Below are 23,657 nucleotides of genomic sequence, written 5' to 3' on the forward strand. Positions count from 1 at the left end.
CTGAAGACATGGAAAGCTGTTATTTAAGGTGGGAAATCAAAATTTGGGAAACAAAATAAAAACACACACACAACCAGAGAAATATATGAGAAAGGCACGTGTTAGAGAAATGCCTCGTTTGAGAAAAAGTTAAATTAACCCACCTACAAACGCACACACACGCAATGAAGAAACAGCTTTGGGTGCCTTGAAAAGCGCTATATAAATCCAATCCATTATTATTATTATTATTATAATTATTACATTCATGAACATGTGAAGATTTTCCAGCAAGGTTAAAGCAGCGAAACTTAACATACACCTGTTGTTGAATGAAAAAGTTTATCCACTACTAACAAATAAACTCTCTGGGTTGCAGGACAACAACTTAACTTCAAAAAAAAAAAAAAAAGACACTGGTCTGACCAACCAGTGATGACACGACAAATTTAGTGGTTAAAAGATTCAAATTGTGACATGTTTTCTGCTGATTGATTAATACAAGTGATTACTGAATGAAAGAAAATTCTTTTTTGGGCTTTTAAACATGATTTTAAGAATTTTAACATGTACCTGTGTTGTCCTGTCAGCTTGGTGGGTTATGAGTTGATTATATAGTGAGAAAAAAAACAAAAAAAAGGGGGAGAGAAGGCTGACACAGGGCCTGGCTCCGTTGTTTCTCCCCTCTCTGAATAACACAGCCAACACAACATCATTTTCCTGTTCGTCTGTTTTTGTTTTGTTTTTGTTTTGTTTTTGTTTTTTCTCTTTATGCTTGATTACAGGCTGCTTTGCCGAGGCTGACCTGGACTCCTGCTCTCCCCTCTACCATCTTTGCTCTCTCCTCTACCATCTTTGATGTGACCCTGACCAAATGCTACAGCAGCTGGACCCACAACAACAACCTGAAAATGTCAACAGAGCGGCAGGAAAACGATCTCATGCAGCTGAGACGGAGAGCATTAAATCCAAGGCCCGTTTCACTACACGGGGGAGATTTCCAGACAGCTTCAGCTAACAGAGCTCTGACGAGACGCCCATTAAGCCCAGAGGAAAAGTGAGGCCGAGCAAAAGAATGCTGACCTTAACAACTCTGCATTAAAACTGTGCAGGACAGTGACTGACCAACACGGATGATCGGGCAGCAAAAAGGGCGTGCCAGAGACAGGAGGAGTAACTGAGGTCAGGAGGCACCTCAGAATGGACAAAAGCACCAGAAGAAAATAAGCTGAAGGCACAGGTGTCGGGGCTCGGCCAGGAGCTGACCTCTGAGAAGAGCCGGACAGCAGAGCCGCAGAAGGCCGTGGAGCAAAGCAAGGAAAACATCAATAAACTTCAATCTGACGTGTACGGAAAAGACTCTGAGGTTTCTGCCCTCAGTAAGAGCTCAAGGCATCAGAGCAGAAACTGAGCATGGCTCAGGAGGAGCTGGCTGCTAATCGAACCCATCAGTCAGGCTTGGAGTCCCAGACACAGGACTTGAAACCAGGCTGGAGCTTGCTGGAGCAGGAGGTCGCCAAACCTGACAAGAAGCTCCTACAGCAGGAGCAAGCCCTGAAGGAGCTACAGAAGCAAAAGGGTCAAGTTAAGGAGGAGCTGGACAAGGAGAAGATGCAGGACACTGGAGAAAAGGACTGCCTCAATTGGGGCCAGAACCAGTATGGACAGAACTTTGAGCAGCAGCACCAATGGATGCAAACAGACTGAAATGGAGGAGGGCAGGACCCCAGGGCACGCCTCAGGCCGTGGTTTACCCAGAACACCAGAACAGGAAAGTGATGAACACAAACACACACAAACACACACATCTACATGCACTGACTCAGAATGAAGAGAAACACACATATGAACACATATGCACTCGTTGATTCACTGACACACACACACACACGCGCTGAGTCAATTGAGTGAGAAATGACACACACACATGCACACACTTGTGCAATGAAGAGTGATACACACACACACACACACGCTGCTGCAATGAAGAATGCTTTACTAACAAATGCTTATGCTGACACGCAAAATGCTGCACACAAACATCCAAATACAGAATCTGTTACAACAACAAGAAGCCATTGATTGTTTATTGGTTAAATGCATTTCATGTCACCCAGAGGGCGTTTGTGTAGATTTAGGGGACAGGGTCTAAGGCAGTTTGGTTATGAAAACAATGTCTGTGCGTGATGTCTGTTTATGGCTCAAGGCCTCGACTGAATTGTTTACTGTGCTTCACACGGCCTGATAAGGAGCAGTGGTACAGAGTGAAAATGATGAATTAACGGTGTGAGCCTTATTTCGGAGCGCCACATTTTTGTGATTGAGATTTACTTGAAGGAGGAACACACTGAAAAAGAAATAAAATAATAATAATAAAAAAAATAGAGAAAAAAAGGGGCCAGCCCTTGGATTTACGTAAGCATCTCGTGTGTATTTAACACAATTGCCTCAGGCTTTAAAGATCTGTACGAAATCCAACAACTCAATTTGTTCTCATTGAGATGACACGATACAATCTAATAAGAGTGGTTAGCTGCTGAACTCACGGAATCCACAACACCGCATAAGATTTCAAACTACAGGAAAATCACTGGAGTTATAAGAGGCAGACAGCGACACACACACCACATGCATGCTATTGCTATTTATTGTGAATTAACCTGTCAAGGGCAAGAACAAAATAATTCTGCATCAAATACAGGAAATCATAGCTTTCCTGTATTTCCTACATTGTTGGCATGCTGGTTAGTGCTGTTGCTCCACAGTAAGAAGGTCCTGGGTGCAGGTCCACAGTCTGGCTAGTTTGCAGTGGTTTCTCTCTGGGTGTTCTGGTTTCCTGCCACAGTGAAAAGTCATGCAGCTATTAGAGCTAGGTTAATTGATGATTCTAAATTATCCATGAATGTGAGTGTGAATGGCTGATTGTTTCTATCTGATAGACTGGTCAGCTGTCCGGGGTGTACCCTGCCTGATAACCTATCACTTCAGGGTTATTTCCCGGCCCTGCTGCAACCAGGATAAAGATAGGAGGATGGTAGTTGTTGTAGACCCATTCAGTTTTTATGGTAACCAGGATCTAGACTTTGTTGAACCGCATGCAATATGAAGACAACATGTAGTATTTAAGTGACCAAGTAGAATTTGAATAAAAGTTATTGAATAGTGTTGAAATAAACTGACAGAATTGAAGGATCAAAATATTCCAGGATCTCAACTTACTCCATCTGAACATGTTTCAATCGTGTTTTATGAACACAAAATGCAGGTTTACTGAATATGAAAAGGTTGTGTTGATTTAACTCAGTTGTTTAAGTTTCTGTCGGAGCAAAACATTTGTGTGCAACCAGTGTCCACTATTGAATCAAGTAAATCCAACACGTTTTTTGTCAGGGCAAAAAGGAGTTACGGTCCCTGTATTCCTACACAATATTGTCCCAGGAGGGAGAAAAACCTTCTGGCGAAGTTTTGGTTGATTTTTGGGTTTTGCTTAACACTAGGTTGATTTCATCAGTGAGGTTTGGATTGTTTTCTTTCTCTAAGAGAGAGAAAGATGGTTTTATGCTTGGACATGTTTGCAATGGGCCCCAGTATTTGTTATTATATGAGTATTTTATTGGTTACGTTTGTTTTTGCTTTTGTTACAGTGCACTGAAATAAGAACATCTGAGAGGTGTGATCCACCGGTGGTGATATTTTGGTATTTTGTGAGTTCCTGATTTAACAAATCAGCTCTTTAATCCAGGCCTGAGAGATTGAACTTTAAAGCGCTATAAAATATTCTTACTGAAGACAGTCGCAAAGTGTTTTTCTCCATGATTATAATGGGCTGGGGAGAAATTCACTTATATGGGACACTGATCACATGAGAAGTCCTGAGCCTAAAAGGATTGCAGCGAGTCAATCCAGTCAAAAAACAAGGAACTGTTTTCCTTTAAAATGATGACGTCATCTTGCTGGTGAGGGAGGCTTGAATAGGTTGCGCGTGAGACTCCATTATCAGCAACTTCTGGTATGAATGTGTGTGGATGTATGCATGTGGCTGGACTGTGATGGACTGACGACTAAAAGTTCTAATGGACTTGATACTGAGACAAAAATGGTGCCGACTTTAGGATTAGTAAATGTCCACAAACAATTCACCCAGCCTATAAAAAAAGGTGGATGTTTTGTCTTGCTTTGTTTTGTTTTTACAGGAACAGAAGGATGACAGAGACTAAAGGGGGAGACTGTAGCTTCACATGAGCGTGAACTGCAGACTGAACCCTTTGGTGGCTAATTTTGAGTTACTGATGTTTGCATTAAGAAAATTGTGTTTTAGTAGCTGTGTTTCGATTAATGTATCACATTATATTGTTGGGAAGGTTAAATGCTAAATTGAAGAAAAGGTTTGATTTCACTCATGACTGAACATGTTATTATTAACCATAGCAGCCCACTGTAAAAAGTCAATTAACTTTTATAGAGGAAAAAAAGAAAAGAAAAAAGCCAAAAAAAAAAAAAAAAAAACACTCTATTGAGGTCTGCGAATAACAGGGGAATGATAGACTTGTCACATTCAAAATGGAGATATGTAAGGATAAACACTGGTCCCCATCTTTTAGGTCCTTTCATTGAAATAGTCAATAATTCAGAAAAGTAGAGATATAACCGACAGGGGCATGTGCTGAGAGGTGGTGCTGCACAGGAACAAGAGAAAAATAAAGAAAATTTTTGTGTTTAGCTTTGAGAAATTCAAATTAAAATGTACCATTACACTCAGAGGATCAATATGAAATCAAATATATGCTAATTTTGTATGAAGTACATGACTGGTGACTGTTCTGTCCTGGGCTTTTGTTTTTACAGCACCCACTTGACCACACCAACAGTTTCTCGCCACCAAAAGGGGGTACTTGCAAAGAATAGGGAGGAATATCATCAAAACTGGGAAAGGTAAGCCCCAAAAAAGGGGGTGATAACACCATAACTTTCACTTATGGTCAAATTCTCAAAATTTGACCCCCGGCTTGAAAAATTCTTCAAAACATTTAGAGACGGAGTGGAGTTTTAGATAAATATAATGTGCCAAACCACATGCGGATGGAGAGTTGGAATCGATACCATGGTGAAATAACACGCAGGAAAATATTGACCATGTTGATTATGTTTATTCAAGTGTGCAGAGATTGGCTAATCTGACCAGGAAATGTTATAAAATGAATTGTCGGAACAGTCAGCGTTAAAGTCACCTTTGACAGTCCAGAGCAAGGTTATTATCGTTCATAATTCGGTCTAAACTGCTGCAAGTGAATTGGAAACAAAATTTGAATGAATTTAGGACACTTCATACTTATAACACAAGTGATGGTAAGCCATAACTTGATTAGGTAAAGCTATTAAGATAATTGTGAGCTGCCTTGACACAAAGAAAGTGGAGTCCTTCACCCTGAAAGGATGGAATGATGCTCTGCCTCTGTAGTCAAGTTCAGACATAGGCCTTAAGCAATCATGAGCCACTAATAAGCATGACAGAATTAATAAGCTTAAATAAAGCACATTGGGTGAGCGACCCTGACAAAAGAAAATCTATGAGCACGCAATGAAGTGGATTTGTTAGAGCCCGTTTAACATCTGTCTTTCAGAAAGATAAATAAATAAATTGATTTGCATTAACAGACACACATTAAAAAAAAAAAAAAAATCCCATTTGACACTGATCAATCCCTGTTCAAATAGAGTACATGTAAACGAAATATCGAAAACTAGAAGTGAAAAGAAAAAAAACATTTTCATTAACAGAAATAAAAATAAGAACAAAAAAGGAAAATTAACTAAAACTGTAATGAGCGTTCACAAAACTAACTAAAATTAACTGAAGTTATAGCAAAGTGTGTTTAGTTTTCATTGAGGTGTGCGTGTCCTACCATAGTCAAGGGTGAAAATGAAGTTTAGTTTCCAGATTTTTTTCTTGCTGTGTCTCATTATGCCAGCAGGTGGCAGCACGTTAGGCGAGTCGTCTGTGTTGCTGCTCCGTCCACGCGCAGAATCATGTCAGGAAAAGTCAGGAGAAAGCGCCAGAGTCCAATTTGGGATTACTTTAAATATGACTGTGTTTAGTATAAAGCAAGTGTCTTGTAGTGAAAAGAGACAAATTATGAGGGACACTTCTAAGGGGAAAAATCCCACTTTACAAACCTTAAAGTGCACTTGAAAAGCCCACACAAGAAGGCTGACCTGGCTTACCTTGAAAAGGTAAGGGGGAGCACACTCCCCCTCCTCAGAGAGCTCCCCCCACTCAACCCTCATCCCCAGAAAACAGAAGCTAACCCCATGCAAGGCAGTTGCCTTCAAAAAGTTTATCAATTCACTTGAACCAAAATTACGAACACCCGGTGCTGCAAGAGTTAATAGTCTCAATACCCAAGGATAAGCAGAAGAGCATGACTGATATGATGAAACTGGGATTTTGTTACACTTAATTATTGCAAACACAACTAAAACTATAACTGAAACTGATCAAAACTAAACTGAAACTAAGGATTTTCAAAAAAAACTAAGCTAAACTAGCAAACAATTGGTAAAAACTAATTACAACTGACATAAAATTGAAAATCTGAAGTCAAAGCTAAATAAAAATAAAAACTAACGAAAATTGCAAATCTATTAGAACCCTGATCCAGACTAAGATGGCATTGGACATCTTCAGGGCGGAAGAGGGTTGGTGTGACCAAGGTGTGGTTTGGCTTGTTGTATGTATATTTCGAGATGATATGGCTCTGGATGGACCAGTTACCAGGGCATGGAAGGAGGACTGACTTATCAAATGAGGAGAAGGAATTTTCTGGGATTGAAGATCCTGTGGGTGAGTGGTTGACTAAAAACATGCATAAAATAAAAGCTATTTTTCGTTATTGCTTGGTTATAGATTGATAATTGGCCACATTTACAGCTGTATTGACTTGTTGTGGACGCAGTCTACTTCAGGTTTAAGCACTCTAATTAACAGATTGAAAATAGAGACATTAAAGGAAGAATATGCAGCGCCACCCTGTCAGACGCCAGTGACGATGGGGCTCAGTGATGAATCAGGTGAGCTGGATTCATGGCTGAAGCAAAACAAAGGTTCCCCTGCTGTGGTCAGTGAGGGAAAAACAGGGGGAAATAAAATTCAAAAGAGGCATGGATAAATGAATATCTTTCTTTATTCGAGCAACCAAATAATAATAAAGTTATTGTAATGTACAATTGTGATATACAATTACACACACAATTAAAAAAAAAAACAAAAAAAAAAACAAGTTTAGTTCGAAAAGGAGTGTGATGAAGACGAGCTTTTTAACTCCCACCCCTACAATCTTATCTGAGTTTTAAATTTTGTAGTTACGCAGTACATTTAAATATTTGTGACATACAATTACAATTATAAAATTATCACATTGTCATAATTACAACATACAGTAGTGTAAATATTAAGCATCAGTAATACAGTCTTTGTTACCACCGTTGAGTATCACAGTCATCACCATCATGGTCATTACATCCTCTCCATATATTATTTATATTTTAGCTATGAAAATATCAATGAAGTTTGCTTCCATTGTATAGTAGTAACTTTATCAATTTTACTTTTGAGAATTAATTCTGGTCTACTGTTTCCTAATAATGGAGATAGCAGTAATAACAACAGCATAAGACAATATCAACAGTGTCTATTTCAACTCTACAAGATAATTGTTTATATAAGTTGTTAGCATTCTATATATAAACAAGGAAGAAAGAAAGAGAAAGAGAGAAAGAAAAAAATAAATCATACGAGGAATATATTGTTATTTACTATCCTGGATAAACAATCACACACTCGATTCCTCTTTGTACCTTGACAATATACATTTTTTGTACCTCAATTTAAACAGATGAATATTTGGACATTGCTTGAGCTCTACATCCAATCTGTTCCAAAGTTTCACTCCACACACAGACACACACAAACTTTTCCTGGTGGTTCTAACTATCTGCCTTTTAAAGTTACTACATCCCCTCAAATTATAACCTCCTTCTTTATGTGTAAAGAGCTTTTGGATATTTTCTGGCAGTATACCCTTATTTGCCTTATATAGTAGTTGAGCAGTCGAGAATTCAACTAAATCAATCAATTTTAATAGTTTTGACTGCAAAAACAAAATATTAGTGTGACTATAATATCCTACCTTATACATTATTCTTATAGCACATTTTTGTAGTATAACCAGGTGATGCAGAGAACTTTTGTAATTATTGCCCCACACCTCTACACAATAAGTCAAGTATGGTAGGACTAGTACACAGTATAGCAAAAACATTGCATGGCAGTTTAAGAAGAACTTGGCTCTATTTATGATTGAGATACTTTTGGACACTTTATTTTGTATATGTCTGATGTGTGATTTCCAGCATAATTTGCTATCAATCATTACTCCCAAGAATTTTATTTCTGATACTACATCTATGACTACACCATCTATTTTTATTGCAGTATCTACATTTACATTGTAACTCCCAAAGAACATTACCTTGGTTTTGCTCAAATTTATAGATAATTTGTTAACATCCATCCATATTTTTAATTTCCTTAACTCATTGTTAATGTTAAGTACTAGGTCACTATGGTCGTCGTTAGAATAAAAAATATTGGTGTCGTCAGCAAATATGACTAATTTTAATAACTTTGATACATTAAATATGTCGTTTATATAAAGGTTAAATAGAGTTGGTCCCAGAACTGATCCTTGTGGCACTCCACAGCTAATGCCCAAATACCCCGATTCAAACTCGCCCATCTTCACATACTGCTGTCTCTCAGTCAAATAACTTTGGATCCATTTCAAAGCCACTCCCCTAATACCATATCTGTCTAATTTTTTAAATAATCTGCTATGATTAATCGTATCAAATGCTTTCTTCAAGTCAATAAATATCCCTGCTGCATGTCTTTTTCTATCCAGACTGTTGGTTATCTCTTCTATTGCATCAATGATAGCCATTGAAGTTGACCTTCCTGTCCTAAATCCGTACTGACTTTCATTAATTAGTTTATGTTTGTCAATAAATTTACCTAGTCTATTATTATAAAGTTTTTCTAATATTTTAGAAAACTGAGGGAGCAGGGACAGGGAAGATGTGTTTGTTTCCACTTTTATATATGGGTATAACTTTAGCTATTTTCATTTTCTTTGGGCATTTCCCCGTTTGAAATGATAAATTACATATATAAGCTAGAGGTCTGGCAATGCTATGTATGATTCGTTTAACTAATGTCATATCTATACCAAAACAATCAGTAGAGGTCTTGTTCTTACAGTTGTTAACTACATCTAAAATATCTAGTTCGGTAACTCCCGACAAGAACATCGTCTTTGAATTTATTTCTATCAGTGACATTTCGCTGCGATTACTTTTTGGAATTGTTGTAGCCAGCTCTGGTCCCACATTTACAAAAAAGCTGTTAAAGCACTCCACCATCTCGTTTAGATTGTAATTGTCACTGTTATTATTAATGAAATAATCTGGATATGAGCACTTTTTTGTGTTACCTTTAATAATAGTGTTAAGTATTCCCCATATCTCTTTAGTGTTGTTTTTATTTTTATGTATTAATTTAGTATAGTATAATTTCTTACTAGTTCTTAATATTTCCGTTAGCTTATTTTTATATTTTTTATATCTGTACTCTGCTTCTTCGGTTCTTAGCTTAGTGAATTGTCTATATAAAGAATTTTTCTTCTTACAGGCCTTGTGTAGTCCTTTTGTTAACCACGGGCATTTAATAGATTTATTGTTGATACTGAATTGCCCGACTGGGCAATTTTTATCGCACAGGCAGTTGAAGATATCCAAAAATATTTCAAAAGCACTATCCACATCATCTCCAACATACACTGCATTCCAATCTTGATTCATCAAGTCCTGATAAAGGAGATTAATTGCATTTTCTGTTCTTACTCGTTTGTAGATATATTTCTGAGGTACTTTCTTACATACACTCTTAACATCATACACTATAAATATTGGCAGGTGATCAGTTATATCACATACCATTAGTCCGCTAGCAATTATTAACTCTAAATTATTTGTAAAGATGTTATCAATAAGGGTAGCACTATGAGATGTTATGCGACTTGGTCTTAAAATTGTGGGATATAAACTCATACCAATCATCCTATTAATATACTCCTCGGTGGTCTTGTGATTGTTTGGGTTTATCAAATCGATATTGAAATCTCCACAGATGAATAATATTTTATTACTTACAACTGAAAATATATTTTCTATCCAATCAGTGAATACTTCTAGACTCGAACCAGGTGATCTATAAAGACAACTAACAATAATGTTTTTCTCTTTTTCATTGATAATTTCTATGGTTAAGCATTCAAGTAAGTCATTTATTGTCAATGTCATACTTTCCAATATTCGAAATTTAAATTTCCTATGGACATATATAGCAACACCTCCTCCTGCTTTGTTTGTTCTATTAACATAATTAAGATTATAATCCTTTAATTCAAAATCAACACCTTTTTCCTCTTTAATCCATGTTTCTGATACTGCTATAATACTAAATGGATCGTGAAACTGTTGTAAATATTCCTCAATTGAACTGAAATTTGCATACAAACTTCTACTATTAAAGTGAATAATTGAGAATTTCTTATCAGTTTTAATTGAGGAATTATATTCTTTTTCAGAATAATATTTACAGTCATTTGGGTTGGCTAATAGGAAGTGGTTGTCAGGGTCTAATTGTTCTTCTTGATCTAAAGCATTATGATCAGTATATTCGAAATGCTTCAATTCCAAATCCTCAAGGTTTAAACTCCGTTCTTGTATTTCTAGTTCATCTTTTGTCAGATTTAAGGAGTATTTAGATGTCATTGTATGAGTTTACGCTCCCTTAACTGACACAGGTTGTGCAGACCCTCAGTAATATTCATTCATATTTGTTCAATTCCTCTATATCTCTGATAATCACTACTTTAGCTTCCTCAGGTGTTCCTTTCAGTTTGATGTTTACCTTACAGTTCATGACCCAAGTATTCTGTATCTTGTCCTGCTTCCTCATGATTCTGGCTTTTTTAGCATTGTCCGCATTTCTTTTAATCAAATGATCATTCAGATAGACGTTAGTACCCTTTAGCTTTTTCCCTTGCTTCATTAATGCAACTTTGTTTTTTCTGCTGACAAACCTCAGGAACACCGCCGGCATGTTGTTCTTCGTGGGAAGAGGGTGACAGGCATCAATGGTATTTACATCCAAGTCTATATTTTTAGACGCAAAAAAAGACACCACCTGTTGCTCCGTCGAGTTCTCCTCCCGTAAGCCGGGTTCTTCATTGTTACCGGAGGTCACAGCATGAGCATAAGAGCGGGGTTTGATCTTAATCCCAGTCACAATAACATCATTTATCCTTGAGTATTGCTCCAAATCCTCAACTTTCTTCTCTAGTTCTGTTATTTTTTTGTCCCGCTCAGCAAGGCGTACACGCAACTCTGTTACTTCCTGCACTAGGTTAAGTATTTTGTCTTGTTTAATTTTGATGTCATTTACATCCTGTGATAGGAAGTCCAGTGATCTTTTGATGTCCTCCGCCTCCTCCAAGGCTGAGTTTTTCTTAGGTGGCATTGTCAGGGGTAGTCCAGAGTCTTTAGCGCCGAGACTACCGATGGCTTCTTGATTAGCTGATTAGCCACAGTCCAAAGTTAGCTGTTGTGCTAGTTATCTTCTCCCTCACCGACTGTGAAGACCGATCATTTAAAGATGATCAATTTCCACCACAGCACAATCAGTACTTTACCTCACACTGCACATTCACCCCTCATCTCCAGGTTTAGGAATAATAGCTTGGTGCAGTCCTCAGTTTTGACATTGATAGTGATAAACGTTTATTTGTGAAGTTTGTAAACGGGATAAAAGGGGGTGTTTTACTGTTATTTTAGCATCAGCATTATTATTGCATCAGAATCATATAACAAGCATTGCATTAATGATTTATTGAAGCTTTTGACATTACATTAACATTTGTGTTCCGGTGATTGTCATAACCTCAGGTTAATCTTCTATTTACAGGTGTCAGGATAATCGTATGATCTTTCATTGCAGGTGTAACCATGATCATTTTTATACATATTGCAGTTTGTTGCTCATTATAGAGTTGTGCTCGAGTTAATAAGGGTTAAAAGCTACAGTCAGCGCGATGGAAAATGCACCACGTGAGGAAAGATATGGAGAAAAAAATAAGTCCCCCCAGACTGAGCTCCAACAGGGAGGTCAGTTTGAGAACAGAAAAAAAACACCTCTGCACATAGCACATGTTATTCTTTTGCCTGCAGTGTGAACATATGTGGGTTAAGTAAGAAAGTAGCCGCTTCTGTCTAATTTAACTAATTTTTTTTTAAATAAATGATTATTATTAACAAACAGGAAAAGTGAACACATTTTCTTTTGGCAATTTACCAATCAAGTAAAAATATTTTAAGTTGCGTGGACAACAACGTGCCCAATAACAGCTTATGTCTTAACTTAATGTGATTAACTTGAGCACAGCCTTTTTTGCTAAAATAAATGTACAAGTTTCATTTAACTTACCTCTACATGCTTGCGCAGGTTTGATGTGGAATTTTTAAAAGCTGCTAAGTCGGTCTCTCTGGGCAAACACAGCTTACACTGCATAATAAAGCTGTTGCCTTTCTTGCACTTGAAGCCGAAATGGTCCCTTAAATACGCCCGGGGGTTCACATCGGTTTCTTCGAGTTCAGGGTCAGCAGAATTCGATGGGGTTTCTTTTTTCGCTGGATCCGTACCACCGATGTCAGACTCCATTTTTATCGTGACCCAACGCTAATTTGTTCTACTACCCATCATTCCCTGCAGTATTTCCGAAGCGCAATGTTTTTTTGGTTTTTTTTGTTTGTTTGTTCTTTTAATTTACTCAGTAACGGGTGTGATTGAAAATGTAGCGAAGTACAATACTTTTTAAAAAATATACTTAAGTAAAAGTAAAATTACCGACTTGGAAAATGACTTTAAAAAGTACAAATACACAAAAAAAAACTACTCAATTACAGTAACGCAAGTAAATGTAATTCGTTACTTTCCACCTTTGGAAATTATAAATTTTGGGAAGTGTGCAAGAAGAAAAACCAGAGTGCATGTGGTGATGTGATGTGTGTGAGAGTCCAGTCCTACACCTGGTTCAGGGCCCGAATAGCCTGAGGGAAGAAGCTCCTCCTCATTCTCTCTGTTTTGGCCTCAAGAGAAGTGCTTCCCAGACCTCAACAGTGAGAAGAGTCCATTATTGGGATGGGAGAGGCCCATCATAATCTTCCTGGCTTTGGTCAGCAGGTCAGGAAGCTCTGATCGAATGATGCGTTCGGCTGAGCGCACCACTCTTTGCAGATCTCGTCTGTCCTGCTCGGTGCTGTTCCCAAACCAGGTGCAGATGTTTCCCGTCAGGACGCTTTCGATGGTGCAGGAGTAAAAGTTCTTGAGCACCCTCAGTGGCAGATGGAAGTCTCTGAGTCTTCTGAGGAAGAAGAGACGCTGGTGGGCTTTCTTAACCACGGTGTTGATGTGACAGGACCATGACAGGTCCTGATTGATGTGGACACCCAGGTATCGGAAACTGTCCACTCTCTCCACTGGTGTGCCACTAATGATGAGGGGCTTGTAATTCCTGCTTTGTAGTGAAGTCCACGATCGGCTCCTTAGTCTTGCTGACATTAAGGAGGAGATTATTCTCCTGGCAACTTCCTTCATTGTACAAATAAAACTTACATTCAGATTCCCTCTCACCACATATCCAACCTGATATCATGACCAGCAGCTTTACAGCTGTGGCTCCAGCTGTTGCACACGTTCTTCTCTCTGCCAAAGCAACACTGTCCTGTTAATAGGATTTATTTTATTCATATATAACTTTGTAAAAAGCATTTTAATGCTGTGAGTAATGATTTTACCGCTGGGTGACTGTTACGCGGCTCAGCTCAGTCGGACCAGGATGGCCGAGTGGTAAAGGTGTTGGACTTAAGCTCCAATGGATATGTGTCCACGTGGGTTCAAACCCCACTCCTGGTAGAGAAATAAACCTATAGCCAGCGTACAAATGATCCAGAGGGACTGGAGAAGATTGTGTCTGTTTTCTTAGGAGTGACAAAGCCACACGGACTTTTGGATGTGCTGAAAATTCATGTGGATGTGTCCTGTTGAATACAAAAATGGCTGTGGTGTGGAGGATGATCCAATCCAACATTATTTATAAAGCACTTTAAAGTACCCAGCGCAGGACCAAAGTGCTGTACAGTAAATAAGTAAAAAAAACAAACAGTAGAATAAAACAAAACAGAATAAAATAAAACACATAGTAAAGATTAAAACAGCCCTATATTAAAAAAACAAGACAGAACAGCATATAATCAACTAAAACAACTAACATAAAAATAAACTAAAACTAACATCTTACAAGGTGTCAAAGGTCGGAGTGAAGAGATGAGTTTTCAGGAGTGATTTAAAAACAGGCTGAGAAGAGGTCTGTCTAATCTCTAAAGGCAGATCGTTCCACAGTTTGGGAGATGCTGCAGCAAAAGCACGATGTCCTCTAAGTTTCCACTCAGTCCTGGGTACATTCAGGAACAGCTGACCAGCTGACGTATAAGGCTGTAGCAGCTCAGAGAGATAAGATGGGGCTAGGCCATGGAGGGCTTTAAAAGCAAATAAAAGAATTTTAAAATGAATCCTATGAAATGGGCAGCCACTGAAGTGAAGCTGAAATAAGGGAGATGTGCTCAAACTTTCGAGTGGCAGTTAAAAGACGACCTGCAGCATTTTGCACCCTCTGTAGATGAGTAATGTATGAAGCACGGACCCCCACATAAAGTGCATTAAAGTAATCCAGCCGAGTGCTAACAATGGCGTGGATAACTGTCTCAAAGTGTTGCCGCAAAAGAATTGGCTTTATTTTATCAGCTGCCTGAGGTGAAAGAAGCCTGATTTTACCACTGCCTTAATCTGACTTTCAAGCTTCAGTTCAGAGTTCACTATGACCCCCAGGTTTGTGACAGCTGGCTTATCAGTCACTTTAATTTTAAAACTGTGTAATTTTAAAATTGTGTATATACTGTATACTCTGTGCATTTATTATCTCACTCTTATTGCCTGTTTATGCCCTTTCCTTATCTTCAACGTCATGCTGCTCTGTTGTATCATAATTGCCCCTTGAGGATAAATAAAGTCTTTCTCATTCTGATTGTGATTCTCTGATTATACTGGGCCAAGGTATCTAAATTCACATTGGGGGTCTCAGTGGGGCTACCAAAAACCATCACCTTAGTCTTTTTGTCACTGAATTTTAAAAAGTTAAGAGACATCAAAGCCTTCATGTCATCAAGACACTGAGGTAATGGCTGTACGGAATATGGGCCTTTTTTCTTTATAGGGACATAGATCTGACAGTCATCAGCAAAAAAGGGAAATGCAATGCCGTATTTTCCCAGCATAGAACCAAGAGGGAGCAGATGCAAAGAAATGAGGAGGGGGCCGAGAACTGAGCCCTGTGGGACACCACTCAAGAGAGGAGCAGAAGATGACACATGGTCACAGAGAGTTGTCTTCTACTGAGGCTGAAATAAGTTCATGTAGTTTTAGAAATTTCCACTGAACAGTCTATTACAGTGTCACAACTAAGCATATGCATAGGAACTTAAACACTTTAATTGAGAATAATAGAAATTTTCCATTCCATTATCCATGCTCCATGCAGATGAACTCAACACTTCCTTCACTTTGTGCCCACACAAGTCTGTCAGATCTGTGTATTTATATGAATGTGATGTGGTGTTTTTCCTGCAAGTCTCTGTTAACTATGAACCAAAACTGTTTGATTGTTTTTATAATGAGATTAAATTCCACTTGCCACATATTGTTTGTTTTTTTTTCTCTCTAACTTACTATGTCTCCATCTTATTGGCTCCCTAGTAAATGTGTTTTGTCCGTTTAATCAGTTATTGACAGTGAGGTGCTGTATTAGGTTTTATGGCTGTTACTGTCAAAAGGAAATATTCCCTATGAGAGGTCTGTAATTAGCACCTGGGAAATGGTCAGCGAGGCGCTTTTGTGCTTAAAAGAAAGCAGGAAGAAACTAGAGAGAGAAGGAAGGAGTAGTGACAGTTTTAGCGCCCTCTGCAGTTTGTGTGTTGAAGTGCAAAAGCTTACAGCACCTGGTATTCCCAGGCGGTCTCCCATCCAAGTACTGACCAGGCCCGACCCTGCTTAGCTTCCGAGATCAGACGAGATCGGGCGTGTTCAGGGTGGTATGGCCGTAAGCGAAAGCAAAGCTGTCAAAAAGACCTTTTATCGGTGGCAAATGTCACACAGTTTGATATATATTATTGTGCTAAACGTCATATGTTACAGCGACAACATTGAGCTGCACAAATGATTTTCTCGCAGTAACATCGCGATAAGAAGACATGTTCGTTGATTACAGCACAGTGTAAAAGTGACAGAGAGCACACAGTGTGTTCGGACGATTTGGAAGTCCAACATTTTTGTGGTTTGGAGATTTTAACTTAAATATAGAAAACAAAAAACGTAAGCGTGTATGTGTCGTTACAGCATGTATAAAAAGGCCGTTTCTGAGGTGTGCTTTCGCTTAACAGCGTGTCTGAACTGCACTTGACTTGATCTCTGCTCATCTCCAGGCTTCACTTCTCATTCGGTAAGAACTCGTTGGCTTTTGTATACTTCCAAGAAAGAGGGAGAACTTACTCTCCTGCCACACTTATACTCACATTCACATATACTCATATCCAGACATTGGCTTAAAAAACATGCTGGCATCATCTGGCTTCTGTGAGGATGCATATCATACATATGTAATGCAAGTACTGCATGTCAGGATGGAGGCCCGTCTTTACTGATTTATGTTCAAATGAAGTTTATCTTTAATTCCACCTTCAGGGCATTTCAGTCGCTGAAGTCATCTTCACCACCTGCTCTTCCAGAATACGGACTCGTGCCTGAACACCTGCAGTTAACCAACCAAACACTGATCAGTAAAGCAAAAAAAGGTATATGTTCTCATTTGGAAAAATTCGAATTACAAGTTTTATAAATTTCTAATATAATAATTACATTTAGCAAAAATGTTGTCTCTTTGTGATCACATCTATTATCAATATCAGTGCTTACACAGCCGTGACGTGTATGAAGATAACATTTTTTTGTGACAGCTATTTCCTAACTGCATCCTTCAGGCCTGGTGGGTGTGGCCCTGCCAGGTGGTTGGCCACACCTGAAGACCATCACACAGCTGATCAAGCCTTGTCGGAGGAGCTACTTAAGAATGCGGTGGCGCTCTCTCTGACGCTGGATCATTGCGTGACTTCACGTTAGTCTCTCGGCCAGTCAGTACGGATAGTCTGCCGCATTGTATGTGTCTTACGGCTGCCTGTTTGTTATCTCCCCGGGAGAAGCGTGGAGACGAGAGGGCAGCGAGCACGGGGTGCTCAGACACTGAGGAGCGGAGACAAGGAACACTAGCACTGGGAAGAGGACATTTCACGGGAGTCGGGAACGCACTGCGGATTTATTGTTATTTTCCATTCACTGTAAATAAACGCACTGCTTGCATTCAGAGCTCCGTGCCTGGCTCCTCCTTCCTCACATCCCCACGGTTGACGCTGGCCAACCGTGACAAATACCTTTTCTTAGATTCATTATTAGTTCAACATTGACAAATAGTAGTTGGCTAATATCAGGAGCCAAAAAGAAAACAAAAAACAAACGAAATAAATATTTCAGATGCTGAAAATAAATTACTACAGTTATTTAAATTTGCTGTCCGCAAGTTAGGTGTAATACATGTAGTCAATCTAATGAATCAATATTACATGTAAAAAGTACAGAACTGAAAATAAAACTAAAATATAACGGTAAATGAACTGGTTCTTGTATAAAACTTTTCTACTCTCTACAACTTGCCTCATTCATGCACTCACTTTTTTCTATGCTTTTTCTCTGTAAGTGCTTTCTATCTAACAGTAATACGCATTCATCCTCCCGATGGATGCATCGGAGAGCAACTTGGGGTTGGTGTCTTGCCCAAGGATATTTGGCATGCAGGCTGGAGCAGGCGGGGATTGAACCAGCAACTTTCTGATTAGTAGGTTTCCTACCTGAGCTACAGAAACCCCAATTTGTGGTGCTCTGGAAACAACACGTTCTCATCCCAACAGGTAACGATGCTATGTGACAAATCATCGGTATGTGTAAATGTGTTTTTTGTTCTAATCATGAATCGCTTTGTAAAACAAGACCTGATAGGGTTAAGGTTAAAGTTATGGTTAGAGTTAATGTTAGGGATAGGGCTGGAATGGACGGCTGGAGCCTCTCCTCCAAGTGTGTGTTACTGCCGCGAACAGCATTCTGTTGTATTCTGTTGTATGCTTTTCTCTGTAAGCGCTTCGAGCCTGTACTTTTTTGCTTTAACTGAGTAATGAAGTTGAATCAGTACTTTAACTTTCACTGGAACAATAGTATTTTTACTTCTACTTAAGTAGAGAATGTCTGATCTTTTGCCAACTCTGGCTGTCTCTCAGTCTTGGAATACCCACTTGTTGTCCAGCCGTGTCCTGGGAATATGGGAACTAGACAGACTGGGGAAACAATGGGAGGAGACACAAAGATGGAATCACTTTTACCATCTTTTATGTATTTGCTGGTCGTCTTATTTCTTCTATTTTGCAAGCACAGTGTTGCAATCATTGTCTTTGTGGTACAATGACACAGGTAGAATGCAGGTGTTTTCATGTAACATGATGCCAGAAAGATGAGTAATGTGTTTTGAAGAGAAGATAAAACATCATGTTTGAACAAAGATAAGCAGCAGACACGTCTGTGTGTGAGTTATTCAGGTTCAGTAAGAAGGTAATATGTCTGCAGAATTTGTAATTCTTATGAAGATATTGCTTGTACAATAAACAAAATCCCTTTAACTTCTTCTGGAGAGTGTCTTTATATATTTAGCCATTTTGGGGCGATCCTTTATTTAGTAGTAACCCTAGTCGGGGATATATATCAGAGTTTACTTTCAGATATGAGCATTGTGCTACCTGTGGATGAATGAATTATTTATTTATTTATTTATTTATTGAAAGACGGGCTCATGTAAAATATCTGAAAGTATGACAAAGCTCTCCTGTTACACTTTATGGACACCTGAGCTTCACCATGAGGGCCTGTCTTTATTCACTGAAATGCGCTTTTATAATGAATTCACAGTAATCACTGACACCTTCAGAGCATTACATTCATTAAAGACGTCTTCTACACCTACTCTTCCAGACGACCGACACATACTTCAACCACTGCAGGTTAACCAGCCACTCATCAGTAAAGCAAAAACTAAATGTAAATGTCCTCATGTGGAAAAGACTGAAACACAACTCCCATATATCACTAATGTAACAGATCCATTTAGGGAGAGTGAGAACACTAGGCTGGATGTGTTTTAATGCAGGAACATTCATCATGTCTTGAGTTCAACAAATCATTTACATTTAATATGTGAGCTGGATGGTTACACGATACAATATGATTGTCAACAATAACTGCAATGAACGCTGGTTTGAGGGCGGAGTCAAGGAGGCCATTTACGTGAAAAGGGAAAGACCCTCTCTGAATCGAGGAGGGGGCCTAAGGGTACATCTGTCACCATCTTACAATGCTGTGATTGCAGCTGTTCTCCAACTCTCTGTGAATGGTACTCAAGACCATTGATCAGTGGTTGTTGATCAATGGTCATGAGAATTTGCATAATCATGATTAAGGAACTGACCTCCCAGCCCATTGTTCCTTCAGTCGGCTGGTTTCTCTGACTGAAAACGCTACGTCCAGAAGAACAGAATCAACTTTTGGAGAGTTACTTCCCTGGATGATTGAGCACGCATCAAGACCTTTTAATCAGGCCAACAAATATCTTGTACTCAATTTTAGCAGCAGCCATTGTGACACTGATGATAAAACTTGTGTAAAAGTGCGAAGCTGTAAAAAAGTAATGATAAAAAAGCATTTTTGTAGCTGAATGTTACTGGATAGCTGTTTCATCTGTAACACATCAAAATAACCTGCTAAGGTTTAATAGGCTATAAGGAACACACTCACTTCCTGAGCCCTGGGCAATAAGAGACGTTTTGTGTTTTATAATTTATTGATATGTTTGATCCTTTCTGACCTGCGTTAATGGAGCCATTAGAGCACCATGTCCGCTACAATAGTTCTGTAGTTTGATGCTTGAGTCGTTGCAGACTTGTTGAAACTCCCTCACCCGTCAAAGCAGCGTCTTTGTTATTCGAGTCCAGCAGATGGCAGTGTTTCACTGTCTGACGGCTGTCTGAAGCTTCAGCTGGATTATCCGTTTGCTATGTTTGCCATGTTACAGTGGGGAGGAAAAACTCCCTTTTAACAGGAATATCTAGACATGAGTGATTACTGCAGTGGGGCACTATCTGTGCTATCTATAAGAAATGTTAGGAACAATAAAACTCTGAGGATCAGGGCTCCATTTCACTCCAGTGTTCAGTGGCATTTTAAGAGAGTGAATACCGACGCTAAATGTCTTTGTAAAGCAAAAGCACGTTGTTAGCCTTTACAGAGCAAAGCTATGGATCAATGTGCAGTGAAGAAAAATCGAGGTGGCCAGTCTGTCCTTTCCTAACCAATCACAGAGCTCCTTACATTGTTGCGCTGGAGAATAACTAAATATAATATAAATATAATATAAAGATGATATTGAAAATAATCTTTTGTAGAGTCACTACTTAGTGGGCAGAGGACAGTTATCACTTTGCTGGATGCTTTAAAGTCGCATGTTCTGTATTTGCTGTATGCAGATTAACAGGATATTAACAGATTAACAGCTTTCATTAGACTTCATATGATAATCAACAGTGAAGTGTTTCTCTTTCAGTGTTTATTCTTGCTCATTGAATGATCTCTGTTCAGATAATATGCTGCACTCATCTCATGTTTCTTTAAATACGGCATCACTTGTCCAGCTGTCAAACTCTGAAAGAGTTACAGTTTCACCACTGAGCACTTTGAACGGTTATTCTTTTATTCAAAAGCATTTATTTGAGCTGCATTATCATCAATACGACAAAAACAGTGACTTCAACAAAAATGTATCTAAAAATATTTAGGGGGAAATGTTCCTACACCCCTCATGTAAATGTTACACCTCCAAAAGGGAGAAATAATCAGAATAAGGCGTAATCATTGTCTTGATAATAATGACCATGAAAATGAAACTAGGCCTACCTTTAGTTCAGCACACTCAGTGTTACATAAAGACATGCGAACATCCCATCATCCATTCTGGAGCCTACTTTTAAAAGAGCGAGCTGTTTATTCTGGCTGAGTAGCAAACAGAACCAACCATGAAAACCTAAACTGGGAAAACACTCGGAAACCTTGAACACTGGGAATATGGAGACACAGGGGGTAGGTGAACAGACACTCTGACAAAGGACAGAGGAAAACAGAGACAATATATATAAGACAAGAAGTAACACAGACACCCTTTTCGGTGACAAAGAAGAGAAAATATCCAGTGAAAGGCAGTTCTCTTGGAAAAACTGCCTTATTGATGTCAACGGTCAGAGAAAAATGTCTGATAGGAAGGCAACCGTAGCTCATACAACCATTTGTTCCAACCAAAGAATGCAGAAGAGCGTTTTGGTCAGCTAAGAACAGGAAATTGAAGCTACAGTTCTCAAAATTTGACATGAGTAGATTGGATAAATGTTGCCTGGTCTGATGAGTTTGATTTCTGCTCTGACATGCAGATGGTCGGGTCAGAATTTGGCATAAATAGCATGAAAGGATGGATCCATGCTGCCTCATGTCAGCTGTGCAGACTAGTGGTGGTGGTGTCACTGTGGGGGGGAGGGGGGGTATTTTCTTGCTGAAACGTTACATAGTGTGTGTGTGTGTGTGTGTGTGTGTGTGAGAGAGAGAGAGAGAGAGAGAGTAAGAGAGAGCTTGAGAGACGCTGAGCTTTATTCAAAGTGATTTGAAACAAACTGCAGCAATAAGGGCAAACTAGTGCACAGTTATGTTTACGTGAGCGTTATTTTGTATGCATTTGACAGTTCCATAACTGTGAGAATACATTGATAGCATTTAACTCTAGTAACAGGCATTTGTACCAGTAAGCATGAAAAAGTAGGGAAAAGAACTAGTATGTAAGCACTGACTAGTACTGTAAAGTATATGTGTATATAGGGCAATCGTGGCTCAAGAGTTCGCAGTTCATCCTGTAATTGGAAGGTTGCCAGATTGAGCCCCGCCTCCGACAGTCTCGGTCGTTGTGTCCCTGGGCAAGACACTTCACCCGTTGCCTACTGGTGGTGGTCAGAGGGCCCGGTGGCGCCAGTGTCCGGCAGCCTCGCCTCTGTCAGTGCGCCCCAGGGCAGCTGTGGCTACAATGTAGCTGCCATCACCAGTGTGTGAATGTGTGAATGACTGAATGTAGTGTAAAGCTCTTTGGGGTCCTTGGGGACTAAGTAAAGCGCTGTACAAATACAGGCCATTTACTGTGCGTGTGTTTATGCTCAAGTGTATGAATAAATTAGTCAGTTTTAAACAGTTGCAATTTAAACAGTAGAAGAGTGGCACTATATTTATATATTTATAAAGAATTTCAAACAACAATTAATTGATGCTCAAAGCAGGTTTATTTAATTAATATTCAGATTTCCAATTAGTTCCGAATTCATTCAGCAGCAAATCACATCACCAGTCACTTCAAGGCTGTATGTATTATTGTAAGGTAGACCCTACAATAATACATACAGAGAACCCAACAATCATATGACCCCCTATGAGCAAGCACTTTGGCGACAGTGGGAAGGAAAAACTCCCTTTTTACAGGAAGAAACCTCCAGCAGAACCAGGCTCAGGTTGGGGCGGCCATCTGCTGCGACCGGTTGGGGTGAGAGAAGGAAGACGTTTGTTGTAGGTCTGATTGAAGGACTGATGTGATGGTAAGTTGTCTGCTGCTCCGCTTTGAATATTGAGAGATTAGTTGATGGATTTCAAGCCAAATTGTGCCCAAGTTTAAGACCATATTCATTGGTTGTTTTTGTTGATGTTATTGTTTTGGGCTTTTTTTCCACAAGAATTTCTAGCTCCCCTAGAATTCTGGCCACCCAAATGATGATTGCTGCTGAGAGAGCACAAGGTTTTGTCCCCCTGTGTTATTCATATCAGTGCAGGGGGTTCTCCTTGAGAGGCCAGGGTCGAAAAAGGGATGCTTCAGAACCTCCGAGGGTGTTATGCGCCGATTTGCATCCAAGGCCAACATTTCTTTGATCAGCCTTACAAATAATGTTTGGCCGTTTTCCGGTCCTCGCCTAACCTTCAGCAGTTGTTCGAGGTCATCGAGACGCTTAAGTTTTATCCATCGAGTTTCCTTGGATCGATAATCTGTCTCGTATTGAAATTGTTCTTGGGTCTTAAATGTCCAGCGCTGTTCGTTGTAGTTATCCTCGATGAAATAGCAGTCAGTGTAGAAGCCAGACTTTAGAAGATGATCTGGTAGCTGACCCTGAGTTTCAATTATGAATTTCAAAACATCATAATCGTCTTCCCCAGGATAGAGAGGCAC

General features: G+C 39.2%; 2 non-coding genes across 2 annotated transcripts; one reads left to right on the plus strand and one right to left on the minus strand.

The window, feature by feature from the left end:
• Positions 1-13,985: 13,985 nt before the first annotated feature.
• Positions 13,986-14,068, plus strand: trnal-uaa (transfer RNA leucine (anticodon UAA)). Its single transcript has one exon. It is a non-coding gene; the product is annotated as a tRNA-Leu (tRNA).
• Positions 14,069-16,194: 2,126 nt separating this feature from the next.
• On the minus strand, positions 16,195-16,313 carry LOC146360592 (5S ribosomal RNA). Its single transcript, XR_014799577.1, has one exon. It is a non-coding gene; the product is annotated as a 5S ribosomal RNA (ribosomal RNA).
• Positions 16,314-23,657: the final 7,344 nt, after the last annotated feature.

Source organism: Perissodus microlepis, chromosome 23, assembly GCF_051167445.1.
Source record: "Perissodus microlepis isolate ML-2025 ecotype Zambia chromosome 23, ASM5116744v1, whole genome shotgun sequence".
NCBI lineage: Eukaryota > Metazoa > Chordata > Actinopteri > Cichliformes > Cichlidae > Perissodus > Perissodus microlepis.